Raw genomic sequence first — 16,665 nt, 5'->3', positions numbered from 1 at the left:
GAAGTGTTTCATAAATGTTAAAAAAATTCCTGTATTTGCAGTTTAGTTGAAAAATAAATTGAATTTTGTCTCTTATTTGTTTTTGTCTATAAGCACATGCAATATCAATATCAGTGCTCAGATGACAGTAGCTTCTGGGAAAGGTGCAAGTTGCAATAAACTGTGATGCCAAGCACTAAGGATACATGCTATCCAGTCACAGCAGATGAAACTTTTTTACTACTGAGCAAATACCGTTGTTAGACTTTTTTTTTTAAGTTCAATGATTCCACGGCGTGTAGATGTTATGGCATCAGTGACCCTATGGCCTTGGCGGAGGTTTGCACTCTCTGAGTGCTTCTAGTTGTTACTGTTTTTGAGGATTGTGCACTGTGTTTGTCTGGTTGTGTGTTTTTGTGTGTGTGTCTTTTTATTGTCTGTACTGGCATTTGCTGTTGGAAGTATGCATATGTATGTACAGTGAGGAAAATAAGTATTTGAACACCCTGCGATTTTGCAAGTTCTCCCACTTAGAAATCATGGAGGGGTCTGAAATTTTCATCTTAGGTGCATGTCTACTGTGAGAGACATAATCTAAAAAAAAAAAAAAAAAAATCCGGAAATCACAATGTATGATTTTTTTTATAATTTATTTGTATGTTACTGCTGCAAATAAGTAACGTTTCCTGTAGTTTTTCCACCAGGTTTTCACACACTGCAGCAGGGATTTTGGTCCACTCCTCCAAACAGATTTTCTCTAGATCTTTCAGGTTTGGAGTTTCAGCTCCCTCCAAAGATTTTCTATTGAGTTCAGGTCTGGAGATTGGACAGGCCACTCCAGGACCTTGAAATGCTTCTTACGGAGCCCCCCCTTAGATGCCCTGGCTGTGTGTTTGGGGTCATTGTCATGCTGGAAGACCCAGCCATGACCCATCTTCAATGCTCTTACTGAGGGAAGGAGGTTGTTTGCCAAAATCTCGCAATACATGACCCCATCCATCCTCCCTTCAATACAGTGCAGTCGTCCTGTCCCCTTTGCAGAAGAGCACCCCCAGAGTATGATGTTTCCACCCCATGCTTCACGGTTGTGGTGGTTTTCTTGGGGTTGTTCTCATCCTCTAAACATGGTAAGTGGAGTTGATTCCAAAAAGCTCTATCCTGGTCTCATCTGACCACATGACCTTCTCCCATGCCTCCTCTGGATCATCCAGATGGTCACTGGTGAACTTCAAACGGGCCTGGACATGTGCTGGCTTGAGCAGGGGGACCTTGCTGCCCTGCAGGATTTTAAACCATGACAGCATCATGTGTTACTAATGTAATCTTTGTGACTGTGGTCCCAGCTCTCTTCAGGTCATTGACCAGGTCCTCCTGTGTAGTTCTGAGCTTTCTCAGAATCATCCTTACCCCACAAAGTGAGATCTTGCATGGAATCCCAGACCGAGGGAGATTGACAGTCATCTTGTGTTTCTTCCACTTTCTAATAAATAATCATAACAGTTGTTGTCTTCTACCAAGCTGCTTGCCTGTTGTCCTGTAGTCCATCCCAGCCTTGTGCAGGTCTACAGTTTTGTCCCTGGTGTCCTTAGACAGCTCTTTGGTCTTGGCTATGGTGGACAGGTTGGAGTGTGATTGAGTGTGTGAACAGGTGTCTTTTATACAGGTAACAAATTCAAACAGGTGAAATTAATACAGGTAAAGAGTGCAGAATAAGAGGGCTTCTTAAAGAAAAATTAACAGGTCTGTGAGAGACAGAATTCTTGGTGGATGGTAGGTGTTCAAATATTTATTTTCAGCAGTAACATACAAATAAATTATTAAAAAATCATACATTGTGATTTCCGGATTTTTTTTTAGATTATGTCTCTCACAGTGGACATGCACCTAAGATGAAAATTTCAAACCCCTCCATGATTTCTAAGTGGGAGAACTTGCAAAATCGCAGGGTGTTCAAATACTTATTTTCCTCACTGTATGTGTATATATAAGGGGTGGGTGTTTATAAGCTTTACTTCTGCCCACACCTTTTCAGTCACATATGTTTACTCTTACTACTTTGTCAGCTGCTAGTTAAAAAAAAAAAACATTCGTGGGGATGTAACAATTCATCAATAAAAACTGGAAATCATTTTTAAAGAAAAAGAAATGACTACAGTAATCCACACTCACACACTCATCTTCAACCGCTTAGTCCAATCAAAGGTCGCGGGTACAGCAATCCAAATCAATGTAAATACACTAAGAAAATGGTCAAGAGTTTGTTTTTAACATGATGAACTGAATAGACCATTTCATGGATACTGGCATATTGGATTTGGCGAGGTGCACGCTGGGACCATTTGAGGACAAACAAAGCATCCCAAGCCAGATGTCGGCCAACTCAAATGTGCTGTAGACGTGATCCTCGGGTGTTATCTACAACCCCAATTCCAATGAAGTTGGGACGTTGTGTAAAATGTAAATAAAAACAGAATACAATGATTTGCAAATCCTCTTCAACCTATATTCAATTGAATACACCACAAAGACAAGACATTTAATGTTCAAACTGATAAACTTTGTTTTTGTGCAAATATTTCCCTTTTTTGAAATGTATGCCTGCAACACGTTTCAAAAAAGCTGGGACAGTTGTATGTTTACGACTGTGTTACATCACCTTTCCTTCAAACAACACTCAATAAGTGTTTGGGAACTGAGGACACTAATTGTTGAAGCTTTGTAGGTGGAATTCTTTCCCATTCTTGCTTGATGTACGACTTCATTTGTTCAACAGTCTCCGTTGTCATATTTTGCTCTTCATAATGCGCCACACATTTTCAATGGGTGACAGGTCTGTTTAAACTAATTGTAGCTTTTGTAATCTTGACTTTTAGCTTTAGAAATAATAAATATTTTACCACAAAAGTTATTTTGCTCTTTATTATTCTGTAAAATTCATATTTTCATGACTATTGGTCTCAAAGTTATTACTGTAATGAAATATACAAGTATAAACAAGTTGCAGTTGGACAACTCCATCATAAAGTGAATATTGTTCTCAGTATTGCTAAATATTATATGATGCATACACACTATATTGATTCATAACTTTTAATATTAACGATTAATCTTTTAAGCTGTAATTATTATGATATTGCTCTGAGGAAGGTTAGTTAGAACTTGATTGTGGGGTGAATGAAAATTGTATATTTAAAAATCACATTTTATAACAAAATAAAAGCAGCTTTATTAAATGCATGCTCACACCAATATACATGTATGTGTATTATTACAAAACAAGATGACCAAAAAAAAAAACTGACACTGCATAACATAACAACATGTACTGTGGCAATAATTAGCAAAGCAGTAAACTACATATTGATCAGCATCACCCATTTCACTCTAAGGGTCAGGCACACACTGGCATAACAAATGAGTCCAATGATTGTGCCCCATAAAACAAATAAAAAAAATTATATATCCGCCCTCCTGCATCACTTTTTTCTGATGTCAAGGATGATAAACTAATGTTTTTTGTTTTTTTAATGACTTAATTACTCGACCTGTGTGCTGCAACACAGTAACAAAAACCAGAAGGACCTTGAGCTTTGATAGAACGCACATTTAAAGGAAAGCAATGCGACTTTTGGCTTATTCTAATTTACCACAGAAGAGGAATGTCTACATTAAACAAAAGAATGAGATCAATTGCATTATATGAAATAATTCCATAATAAAGATTTGTCCCTGAATTGTATCTTTGCCTGTATATCTTGATATGTATCGGATTGTTTCCAAGGTTGTGATACACACTCTTATGCATTAGACTAGGAAATTTTACATTTTTGCCATTAGGATGGTTAAAGTAAGTGACAAGCAAAAAAGTTCACCTACAGTTTGAGAGCCTCAAGCTTCTTTTCCGAGTTGACTGAGGAGTCTTTGCTGGCACTGGAACTGCTGCTCCATAGCAAATTCAGGAAACGTATATGTGTGAAGCTCTCTATGGTGTGGTATCAAACCCAGGGTGCAGTCTCCTCGACAAGGAACACAAGTGAAGTCCTACACGGAGGGAAGAAGAACACTGTCATTCCCATGAAAGGTCACAGTGGTTTTGTTGAACTTCTTCAGAATAGAGGTTGCTGTGGGCTGAGAAAAAACTGGGTTTGAGTACATTTTTTATCTGATGAGATGACTTTTCATTAGGACACTATAGCACAGTTGCACCACTTGGTGGCATACTTTACCAAGTGAATTCTTGTCATGAGTAGAAACACTACTTAACAGACTGAAAAACGACATCTTTGGGCTGATTATCATCCAAGCTTCATCGTGTGCCCAATTAAATGACACTGTGAACAAAATTCCAACACCCTGACATCATGTAAAGTGAAACTTCAACTACATAGTCCATGTGCTAAGCAGGTTTTCAGCCCCTCTTAAAGGGACTAAACAACATTAACAATCCAGCCTCAGGATACTGTGGCTTACATAAAAATGTATGCTAGCCAACACATGGTGGTAGCTTGAGCCAGATAGAGGCCATTGAAGGATTTCACAGGGGTCAACATTGAAAAGGCTCCAATCTCATTGAAAAGTATGCCACATTATTTGTCTGATCACAAAGATTCCAAATAGGTATAGTTTGAATTATCTATGACTGGATGACAAAGGTCAATTTCAGTTTTAAAGTGGTTTCAGTTATGTTTGTATAAAACATGTGTTTGCAAATATTTTGTGCAAATATTTGCTCATTTTGAAATGGATGCTTGCAACACGTTTCAAAAAACCTGGAACAGTGGTATGTTTCCACTGTGTTACATCACCTTTCCTTCTAACACTCAATAAGCATTTGGGAACTGAGGACACTAATTGTGAGTGTCATGATTAGGTAGAAAAGAAGCATCCCCCAAAGGCTCAGCCGTTCACAAGCAAAGATGGGGCGAAGATCACCACTTTGTGAACAACTGCATGAATAAATAGTCCAACAGTTTAAGAACAATGTTTCTCAATGTTCAATTGCAAGTAATTTAGGGATTTCATCATCGACAGTCCATAATATAATCAGAAGTTTCAGAGAATCTGGAGACCATTTAGCAATTTATCAGTTAAATATTAAATGTCTTGTCTTTGTGGTGTATTCAATTGAATATAGATTGAAGAGGATTTGCAAATCATTGCATTCTGTTTTTATTTACATTTCACACAATATCTGAACTTCATTGGAATTAGGGTTGTATATCTACCACTCTGCAAAAAGTTATCATGCGTTTTTGGGTAGGACGTGGTGTACTGAGGCTGCATTGTAAGTGCTGTATATATTTGAGCTTAAGTTGTTGAAGCTTTGGGCTCATGGACTAACATCTGTAAGCTGGTGAGAAGCTGTGTAATGTGATGATACACATTGGAAGTATTCATTGCAGATGTATGAAATTATTTCTGCAAGGTGTTTCATGGGATTGGTTGGTTTACGTGTTGGCATCAGAATTTTGGCTCTCTGTTGGGACTGTTTACACAGAGACTGCTACCTGCTGCTTTGGACTTGAATTAACAGTCTTTTTCAAGACTTTTTTACTTTTTTACCTTTTTACTTTTTTTTTATACTTTTTTACTGTGGTCCAACGCCTAAGGAAGACCTCTAACGGTCAAAACATCGCGACGGAGCACTTTTATCAGCTAACTTTCATCAGCGTTGGCAAGCTAACTAGCTTGCTAACGCTTTCATTTTTATTTTTTTTTATTTTATTTTTTTATTATTTTTCTCTTTTAGCACTGTTGTCGTGCGTTATCTGTGCTGCTCCACAGCGTGTTTAGTTGATTTTTATTTTATTTTAGCACCGTTGTCGTGCGTTCGCTGTTGTCGTGTGTTGCCTGTGCTGCTTCATGGCCTGTTTGGTGCCTTGATTGGGGCACTCCTTCTGCTGAATCACCTTTAAATTATTTACACATTATTCACTTTGTGTGTTTTTAGGAATCCGCTAGGTTGCGTAGCTACTAGCTCTTAGCCGATTTAGCATGGCGGCTTCTCCTGTCTCTCCCGTACTTTTCTGCTCTGGGTGTGAAATGTTTAGTTATTCCTCGGCCTCCTTTAGCAGTAACGGTACTTGTAATAAGTGCAGCTTATTCGTAGCTTTGGAGGCCAGGCTGGGCGAATTGGAGACTCGGCTCTGCACCGTGGAAAATTCTACAGCTAGCCAGGCCCCTGTAGTCGGTGCGGACCAAGGTAGCTTAGCTGCCGCTAGTTCCCCCCTGGCAGATCCCGGGCAGTCGGGAAAGCAGGCTGACTGGGTGACTGTGAGGAGGAAGCGTAGCCCTAAACAGAAGCCCCGTGTACACCGTCAACCTGTTCACATCTCTAACCGTTTTTCCCCACTCGACGATACACTCGCCGAGGATCAAACTCTGGTTATTGGCGACTCTGTTTTGAGAAATGTGAAGTTAGCGACACCAGCAACCATTGTCAATTGTCTTCCGGGGGCCAGAGCAGGCGACATCGAAGGACATTTGAAATTGCTGGCTAAGGCTAAGCGTAAATTTGGTAAGATTGTAATTCACGTCGGCAGTAATGACACTCGGTTACGCCAATCGGAGGTCACTAAAATTAACATTAAATCGGTGTGTAACTTTGCAAAAACAATGTCGGACTCTGTTGTTTTCTCTGGGCCCCTCCCCAATCAGACCGGGAGTGACATGTTTAGCCGCATGTTCTCCTTGAATTGCTGGCTGTCTGAATGGTGTCCAAAAAATGAGGTGGGCTTCATTGATAATTGGCAAAGCTTCTGGGGAAAACCTGGTCTTGTTAGGAGAGACGGCATCCATCCCACTTTAGATGGAGCAGCTCTCATTTCTAGAAATCTGGCCAATTTTCTTGGATCCTCCAAACTGTGACTGTCCAGCGTTGGGACCAGGAGGCAGAGCTGTGGTCTTATACACCTCTCTGCAGCTTCTCTCCCCCTGCCATCCCCTCGTTGCCCCATCCCCGTAGAGACGGTGCCTGCTCCCAGACCACCAATAACCAGCAAAAATCTATTTAAGCATAAAAATTCAAAAGAAAAAATAATATAGCACCTTCAATTGCACCACAGACTAAAACAGTTAAATGTGGTCTATTAAACATTAGGTCTCTCTCTTCTAAGTCCCTGTTGGTAAATGATATAATAATTGATCAACGTATTGATTTATTCTGCCTAACAGAAACCTGGTTACAGCAGGATGAATATGTTAGTTTAAATGAGTCAACACCCCCGAGTCACACTAACTGTCAGAATGCTCGTAGCACGGGCCGTGGCGGAGGATTAGCAGCAATCTTCCATTCCAGCTTATTAATTAATCAAAAACCTAGACAGAGCTTTAATTCATTGGAAAGCTTGACTCTTAGTCTTGTCCATCCAAATTGGAAGTCCCAAAAACCAGTTTTATTTGTTATTATCTATCGTCCACCTGGTCGTTACTGTGAGTTTCTCTGTGAATTTTCAGACCTTTTGTCTGACTTAGTGCTTAGCTCAGATAAGATAATTATAGTGGGCGATTTTAATATCCACACAGATGCTGAGAATGACAGCCTCAACACTGCATTTAATCTATTATTAGACTCTATTGGCTTTGCTCAAAAAGTAAATGAGTCCACCCACCACTTTAATCATATCTTAGATCTTGTTCTGACTTATGGTATGGAAATAGAAGACTTAACAGTATTCCCTGAAAACTCCCTTCTGTCTGATCATTTTTTAATAACATTTACATTTACCCTGATGGACTACCCTGCAGTGGGGAATAAGTTTCATTACACTAGAAGTCTTTCAGAAAGCGCTGTAACTAGGTTTAAGGATATGATTCCTTCGTTATGTTCTCTAATGTCATATACCAACACAGAGCAGAGTAGCTACCTAAACTCTGTAAGGGAGTTAGAGTATCTCATCAATAGTTTTACATCCTCTTTGAAGACAACTTTGGATGCTGTAGCTCCTCTGAAAAGAGAGCTTTAAATCAGAAGTGTCTGACTCCGTGGTATAACTCACAAACTCGTAGCTTAAAGCAGATAACCCGTAAGTTGGAGAGGAAATGGCGTCTCACTAATTTAGAAGATCTTCACTTAGCCTGGAAAAAGAGTTTGTTGCTCTATAAAAAAGCCCTCCGTAAAGCTAGGACATCTTTCTACTCATCACTAATTGAAGAAAATAAGAATAACCTCAGGTTTCTTTTCAGCACTGTAGCTAGGCTGACAAAGAGTCAGAGCTCTATTGAGCTGAGTATTCCATTAACTTTAACTAGTAATGACTTCATGACTTTCTTTGCTAACAAAATTTTGACTATTAGAGAAAAAATTACTCATAACCATCCCAAAGATGTATCGTTATCTTTGGCTGCTTTCAGTGATGCCGGTATTGGTTAGACTCTTTCTCTCCGGTTGTCCTGTCTGAGTTATTTTCAGTTGGTTGCTTCGTCCAAACCATCGGCATGTTTATTGGACCCCATTCCTGCCAGGCTGCTCAAGGAAGTCCTACCATTATTTAATGCTTCAATCTTAAATATGATCAATCTATCTTTGTTAGTTGGTTATGTACCCACATTCCTTCAATTCCTTCCTGAAGCCATGGCAATGCAATCAATCAAGCCAACTATCATAAGTCAGCAATTAATGGACTGCTCACCATCTTCCAAATATTAGCAGCTCAGCAAAGGCATTGATGAGAGAAGGATCAAGCAGGGAGGTGAACACAAAACATCCACACTATATTCAAATAATAATATAATATAACATAATTACACCTCTTTCTACATTCCACCTTCAAACACAGCCTCATAGGACCTGAGAAATCTACTTACACTCCCAATTTTCTATAGGAACACAAACCTCCTACGGGCACTGCACTAGTCTATGGAAAGAATTAAAGATCAGAGTTCACAGAAGAGGTCCACAGAACCTTCAAGATTTGAAGACTGTTTCTGTGGAAGAACGGACCAAAATCACACCTGAGCAATGCACGACTAGTTTCTCCATACAGGAGGTGTCTTGAAGCTGTCAGTACCAATAAAGGCTTTTGTATGAAGTATTAAATAAATTTCAGTAAGCATCTTCAGTACTTGTTCCTATGTCATTCCATTTCATTACACATAACTGAATTTCTGTACTTACTTGTTTTGGTTTCTTTATATGTGTGTATTATTTGTGTTGTTACTGACATCTGGTGAAAATTTCATGTCAATAGCTCTCACTCTCATAGTGGTTGGCTCTCACTGTGGTATTGTATCACTTCCTGTTCCGGAGCACAGCGGTGTTTTTCTGTATCTGTTAGCTGTTTAATCTGCGCAGTTAGATTGATCTAGTTACCTAGATAACAATTTGATTCACAGGGTAATCTTCACGTGCCTTAACTAAAGCACTCCCTCTGCTGAATCACCTCTAAATTATTTACACATTATTCACTTTGTGTGTTTTTAGGAATCTGCTAGCTTAGCGCAGCTACTAGCTCTTAGCCGGTTTAGCATGGCGGCTTCTCCTGTCTCTCCCGCACTTTTCTGCTCTGGGTGTGAAATGTTTAGTTATTCCTCTGCCTCCTTTAGCAGTAATGGTACTTGTAATAAGTGTAGCTTATTCGTAGCTTTGGAGGCCAGGCTGGGCGAATTGGAGACTTGGCTCCGCACCGTGGAAAATTCTACAGCTAGCCAGGCCCCTGTAGTCGGTGCGGACCAAGTTAGCATAGCCGCCGTTAGTTTCCCTCTGGCAGATCCCGAGCAGCCGGGAAAGCAGGCCGACTGGGTGACTGTGAGGAGGAAGCGTAGTTCTAAACAGAAGCCCCGTGTACACCACCAACCCGTTCACATCTCTAACCGTTTTTCCCCACTCGTCGACACACCTGCCGAGGATCAAACTCTGGTTATTGGTGACTCTGTTTTGAGAAATGTGAAGTTAGCGACACCAGCAACCATAGTCAATTGTCTTCCGGGGGCCAGAGCAGGCGACATTGAAGGAAATTTGAAACTGCTGGCTAAGGCTAAGCGTAAATTTGGTAAGATTGTAATTCACGTCGGCAGTACTGACACCCGGTTACGCCAATCGGACGTCACTAAAATTAACATTGAATCGGTGTGTAACTTTGCAAAAACAATGTCGGACTCTGTAGTTTTCTCTGGGCCCCTCCCCAATCGGACCGGGAGTGACATGTTTAGCCGCATGTTTTCCTTGAATTGCTGGCTGTCTGAGTGGTGTCCAAAAAATGAGGTGGGCTTCATAGATAATTGGCAAAGCTTCTGGGAAACCTGGTCTTGTTAGGAGAGACGGCATCATCCCACTTTGGATGGAGCAGCTCTCATTTCTAGAAATCTGGCCAATTTTCTTAATCCTCCAAACCGTGACTATCCAGGGGTTGGGACCAGGAAGCAGAGTTGTAGTCTTACACACCTCTCTGCAGCTTCTCTCCCCCTGCCATCCCCTCATTACCCCATCCCCGTAGAGACGGTGCCTGCTCCCAGATCACCAATAACCAGCAAAAATCTATTAAGCATAAAATTCAAAAAGAAAAAATAATATAGCACCTTTAACTGCACCCACAGACTAAAACAGTTAAATGTGGTCTATTAAACATTAGGTCTCTCTCTTCTAAGTCCCTGCTGGTAAATGATATAATAATTGATCAACATATTGAATTATTCGGCCTTACAGAAACCTGGTTACAGCAGGATGAATGTGTTAGTTTAAAGTGAGTCAACACACCCCGAGTCACACTAACTGTCCAGAATGCTCGTAGCACGGGCCGAGACGGAGGATTAGCAGCAATCTTCCATTCCAGCTTATTAATTAATCAAAAACCCAGACAGAGCTTTATTCATTTGAAAGCTTGACTCTTAGTCTTGTCCATCCAAATTGGAAGTCCAAAAACCAGTTTATTTGTTATTATTATCGTCCACCTGGTTGTTACTGTGAGTTTCTCTGTGATTTTCAGACCTTTTGTTCTGACTTAGTGCTTAGCTCAGATAAGATAATTATAGTGGGCGATTCTAACATCCACACAGATGCTGAGAATGACAGCCTCAACACTGCATTTAATCTATTATTAGACTCAATTGGCTTTGCTCAAAATGTAAATGAGTCCACCCACCACTTTAATCATATCTTAGATCTTGTTCTGACTTATGGTATGGAAATAGAAGACTTAACAGTATTCCCTGAAAACTCCCATTCTGTCTGATCATTTCTTAATAACATTTACATTTACCTGATGGACTACCCAGCAGTGGGGAATAAGTTTCATTACACTAGAAGTCTTTCAGAAAGCGCTGTAACTAGGTTTAAGGATATGATTCCTTCTTTATGTCTCTAATGACATATACCAACACAGTGCAGAGTAGCTACCTAAACTCTGTAAGTGAGATAGAGTATCTCATCAATAGTTTTACATCCTCATTGAAGACAACTCTGGATGCTGTAGCTCCTCTGAAAAAGAGAGCTTTAAATCAGAAGTGCCTGACTCCGTGGTATAACTCACAAACTCGCAGCTTAAAGCAGATAACCCGTAAGTTGGAGAGGAAATGGCGTCTCACTAATTTAAGATCTTCACTTAGCCTGGAAAAAAGAGTCTGTTGCTCTATAAAAAAAGCCCTCTGTAAAGCTAGGACATCTTACTACTCATCACTAATTGAAGAAAATAAGAACAACTCCAGGTTTCTTTTCAGCACTGTAGCCAGGCTGACAAAGAGTCAGAGCTATATGAGCCGAGTATTCCTTTACTTTAACTAGTAATGACTTCATGACTTTCTTTGCTAATAAAATTTTAACTATTAGAGAAAAAATTACTCATAACCATCCCAAAGACGTATCGTTATATTTGGCTGCTTTCAGTGATGCCGGTATTGGTTAGGACTCTTTCTCTCCGATTGTTCTGTCTGAGTTATTTTCATTAGTTACTTCATCCAAACCATCACATGACCCCATTCTACCAGGCTGCTCAAGGAAGCCCTACCATTATTTAATGCTTCGATCTTAAATATGATCAATCTATCTTTATTAGTTGGCTATGTACCACAGGCTTTTAAGGTGGCAGTAATTAAACCATTACTTAAAAAGCCATCACTTGACCCAGCTATCTTAGCTAATTATAGGCCAATCTCCAACCTTCCTTTTCTCTCAAAAATTCTTGAAAGGGTAGTTGTAAAACAGCTAACTGATCATCTGCAGAGGAATGGTCTATTTGAAGAGTTTCAGTCAGGTTTTACAATTCATCATAGTACAGAAACAGCATTTGTGAAGGTTACAAATGATCTTCTTATGGCCTCAGACAGTGGACTCATCTCTGTGCTTGTTCTGTTAGACCTCAGTGCTGCTTTTGATACTGTTGACCATAAAATTTTATTACAGAGATTAGAGCATGCCATAGGTATTAAAGGCACTGCGCTGTGGTGGTTTGAATCATATTTATCTAATAGATTACAATTTGTTCATGTAAATGGGGAATCTTCTTCACAGACTAAGGTTAATTATGGAGTTCCACAAGGTTCTGTGCTAGGACCAATTTTATTCACTTTATACATGCTTCCCTTAGGCAGTATTATTAGACGGCATTGCTTAAATTTTCATTGTTACACAGATGATACCCAGCTTTATCTATCCATGAAGCCAGAGGACACACACCAATTAGCTAAACTGCAGGATTGTCTTACAGACATAAAGACATGGATGACTCTAATTTCCTGCTTTTAAACTCAGATAAACTGAAGTTATTGTACTTGGCCCCACAAATCTTAGAAAACATGGTGTCTAACCAGATCCTTACTCTGGATGGCATTACCCTGACCTCTAGTAATACTGTGAGAAATCTTGGAGTCATTTTTGATCAGGATATGTCATTCAATGCGCATATTAAACAAATATGTATGACTGCTTTTTTGCATTTACGCAATATCTCTAAAATTAGAAAGGTCTTGTCTCAGAGTGATGCTGAAAAAACTAATTCATGCATTTATTTCCTCTAGGCTGGACTATTGTAATTCATTATTATCAGGTTGTCCTAAAGTTCCCTGAAAAGCCTTCAGTTAATTCAAAATGCTGCAGCTAGAGTACTAATGGGGACTAGAAGGAGAGAGCATATCTCACCCATATTGGCCTGTCCTTCATTGGCTTCCTGTTAATTCTAGAATAGAATTTAAATTCTTCTTATTACTTATAAGGTTTTGGAATAATCAGGTCCCATCAATCTTAGGGACCTCATGGTACCATATCACCCCAATAGAGCGCTTCGCTCTCAGACTGCAGGCTTACTTGTAGTTCCTAGGGTTTGTAAGAGTAGAATGGGAGGCAGAGCCTTTCAGCTTTCATGGCTCCTCTCCTGTGGAACCAGCTCCCAATTCAGATCAGGGAGACAGACACCCTCTCTACTTTTAAGATTAGGCTTAAAACTTTCGTTTTTGCTAAAGCTTATAGTTAGGGCTGGATCAGGTGACCCTGACCATCCCTTAGTTATGCTGCTATAGACTTAGACTGCGGGGGTTCCCCTGATGCACTTAGTGTTCTTTCTCTTTTTGCTCTGTATGCACCACTCTGCATTTAATCATTAGTGATTGATCTCTGCTCCCCTCCACAGCATGTCTTTTTCCTGGTTCTCTCCTTCAGCCCCAACCAGTCCCAGCAGAAGACTGCTCCTCCCTGAGCCTGGTTCTGCTGGAGGTTTCTTCCTGTTAAAAGGGAGTTTTTCCTTCCCACTGTCACCAGGTGCTTGCTCACAGGGGGTTGTTTTGACCGTTGGGGTTTTTACGTAATTATTGTATGGCCTTGCCTTACAATATAAAGCGCCTTGGGGCAACTGTTTGTTGTGATTTGGCACTATATAAATAAAATTGATTGATTGATTGAATAGCATGTTTACAATTATATTCACTGAGAAAAATGGTTATGTGTTTAATAATGATTTTACCCACTGTATTTCATTATGCGGGTCTTTATAGCCCTCATTCATGGCTCCGGGTTGGGCAATATATATATATAAAAAATAAATATATGTATAAAAATATAAAATATATGTATAAAAATGTATATTATATATATTATATATATATATATATATATATATATATATATATATATATAAATTTGACTGACTGTTTTTATATATATACAGTAGTGTTCAGAATAATAGTAGTGCTATGTGACTAAAAAGATTAGAATCAGAATCAGAAGAAGTTTATTGCCATTGCCAATGAACAGGATTCACAGACTAGGAATTTGCTTCGATATAATGGTATATATATATATATATATGTATATATGTATATATATGTATATAATATAACATTAAACAGAGCAATATAAAATGCTAAGATAAAATATACATGTGCCAAAATAAGACAAAATATAAGATAAAAAATGACATATGAAATATGAAAGGCTGTGTGCAACAGAAAAACAGAAAGAAAGAGGAACAGAAAAAAACAGTGCAGTGGGAGGAGTGCAATTAAAACCAAAGTACATGTTGTGTGGGCCGCTGAAGAGGAGGTACTGCTGGCCCACCACCACAAGATGGCGCCCTGCTTGAAGTGCGGGCTTCAAGCACGAGAGGGCGTCGGAGCGACCAGGAGTGACAGCTGTCATTCATCATCTGTACCAGCTGTCACTCATCCACTACTCAACACCATCACCATAAAGGCCGGACTGCAACTCCACCTCCCCGCCGAGAAATCAGCTACCCTAAAGGTAATTATAACAAACAAGAGTCTGATCTCATTTACAGCCGTTTTCCTGCGACGTGTCCTTATCTGCTGTATTGGCGTTTGGTGTGGACTGCAACGGCTTCGCCTCACACCCCAACCAGATAAGTGGTTTTCCAGGAGCTGTACGAGTGTGTTATTGGAGGTGGAGGTTCTCCCTCCTTCCGGAACACAGACTAAGGGATTACTGAGTGTGCGAACTCACACTCACCTGCTCTGTTTCTGTTCTCTCTGCCAGCAGTACCAGGTCTGACAGCTGGAGACGGTGGCCACCTGGGGACCCAGGACTTGGCGGCTCCGGTGTTCTTCAGATCCGTTGGTGGTGGAAGCCGTGTGGGATCCGGCTCGTTTCTGGACGGACGTCTCCTATCCTCGAGTCCTGCCCACACGTCACTCAACGTATAATTGACTGTTTTTCCAAACCTGTTATGTCTGTATTCCGTTGTGCACTTCATAACATTAAATTGTTACTGTTTTGGCTTATCCATTACCCGTTCATTTACGTCCCCTGTTGTGGGTCCGTGTTCCTACACTTTCACAACAGGATTTTTCGGCCAGCGTCATGGATCCCGAGGGGCGTCAACCATCGCTTGAACAGCCAATGGAAGAGCGAGGTGCACAGGCGCCAGCAGGAGGCGTGTTAGGTGAGCTGCAGCAAATTTTAACCGCTTTTACTGCTCGCTTGGACTTAGTTACCGAGCAGAACGTTATTCTCAATCAGAGGATGGAGGCTCTCACCGCCGAGGTGGAAGCGCATGCTCAGGGCGCTGCTGCAGCACCTCCTCCTGCTGACCGAGTACCAGAGACAGACATTCCGCTGGTCGTTCAACGAACCCCCCCACCGTCCCCTGAAGCATACATAAGCCCTCCAAAGCCGTACGGAGGCTGTGTCGAGACGTGCGCGGACTTCTTGATGCAGTGCTCGCTCGTCTTTTCACAGCGTCCCGTCATGTACGCGTCAGACGCTAGCCGGGTGGCTTAAGTAATAAATTTGCTTCGAGGTGAGGCATGCGCCTGGGCTACGGCGCTCTGGGAGCAAAATTCACAACTTCTAATGACGTATACTGGGTTTGTGAGGGAGTTCAAACAGGTTTTTGATCACCCCAATAGAGGCAAGACTGCTTCGAACGTGCTGCTGTCAATGAGACAGGGGCGTCGGAGTGCAGCGGAGTACGCTGTCGACTTCCGCATCGCGGCTGCGAGGTCCGGCTGGAATAACGTTGCGCTCCGCGCCGCCTTCGTAAACGGACTGTCTCCGGTCCTGAAGGAGCACCTGCTGGCTAAGGACGAACCGCGGGATTTGGATGGGCTTGTTGATCTGGTTATACGATTAGATAACCGATTAGAGGAACATCGTCGGGAGCAGGGCGGGGGGCGTGGCCGGGCACGAGCCGTCCCTCTCTCTTCCGGGTCAGAAAGGGTGCTGCCATCCCCACGCTCCACAGCCAGAGACTCCCGTGTGGCAACAGCTCCCCCTGCTGATGAAGCTTGACACGAGCAGGGCCAAAGTCAAATCAAATAACAGACAACGGAGGCTGGCCCGCGGGGAGTGTTTTTTCTGTGGCTCGAGTGAGCATCTACAGAGGAACTGCCCCAAGCGGTTAAACGACAACACCCGCCCTTAGAAACTGGGCTAAGGGTGGGCCATAACACGCACGTGGGGAAACCCCGTAAATCAGCACGCATCCCAGTTACGATCCTGAGTGGGGATCTGTGTGATTTTGGGTTATCCTTGGATAATAAAGCACAATCCCCGGATTGATTGGCCATCTGGGGTTGTGGCTCAGTGGAGCGAAACCTGCCACCGGGAATGTTTAGGATCCTCGGTTCCGCCTGGTGTGACAGCTAATGAGGAGGTCAAAGTACCCCCCAATATGACGGCGGTGCCGGAGGAGTACCATGATCTTGCTGACGTCTTCAGCAAAGATCTGGCATTCACTCTTCCCCCGCACCGACCGTACGATTGCGCCATTGACTTGATCCCGGGCGTTGAGTACCCGTCCAGTAGGC

At 41.5% G+C, this 16,665-nt stretch overlaps 1 long non-coding RNA gene across 1 annotated transcript; it reads left to right on the top strand.

Annotated features, from left to right (window-relative positions):
- The first annotated feature begins 4,240 nt into the window (after positions 1–4,240).
- LOC117519878 lies at positions 4,241–14,821 on the top strand. Its single transcript, XR_004563471.1, has 3 exons — positions 4,241–4,366; positions 5,338–5,342; positions 14,807–14,821. It is a non-coding gene; the product is annotated as an uncharacterized LOC117519878 (long non-coding RNA).
- The last annotated feature ends 1,844 nt before the right edge of the window (positions 14,822–16,665 follow it).

This window comes from Thalassophryne amazonica, chromosome 1, assembly GCF_902500255.1.
Source record: "Thalassophryne amazonica chromosome 1, fThaAma1.1, whole genome shotgun sequence".
Lineage (NCBI taxonomy): Eukaryota > Metazoa > Chordata > Actinopteri > Batrachoidiformes > Batrachoididae > Thalassophryne > Thalassophryne amazonica.
This window is presented reverse-complemented; position numbering and strand designations above follow the sequence as displayed.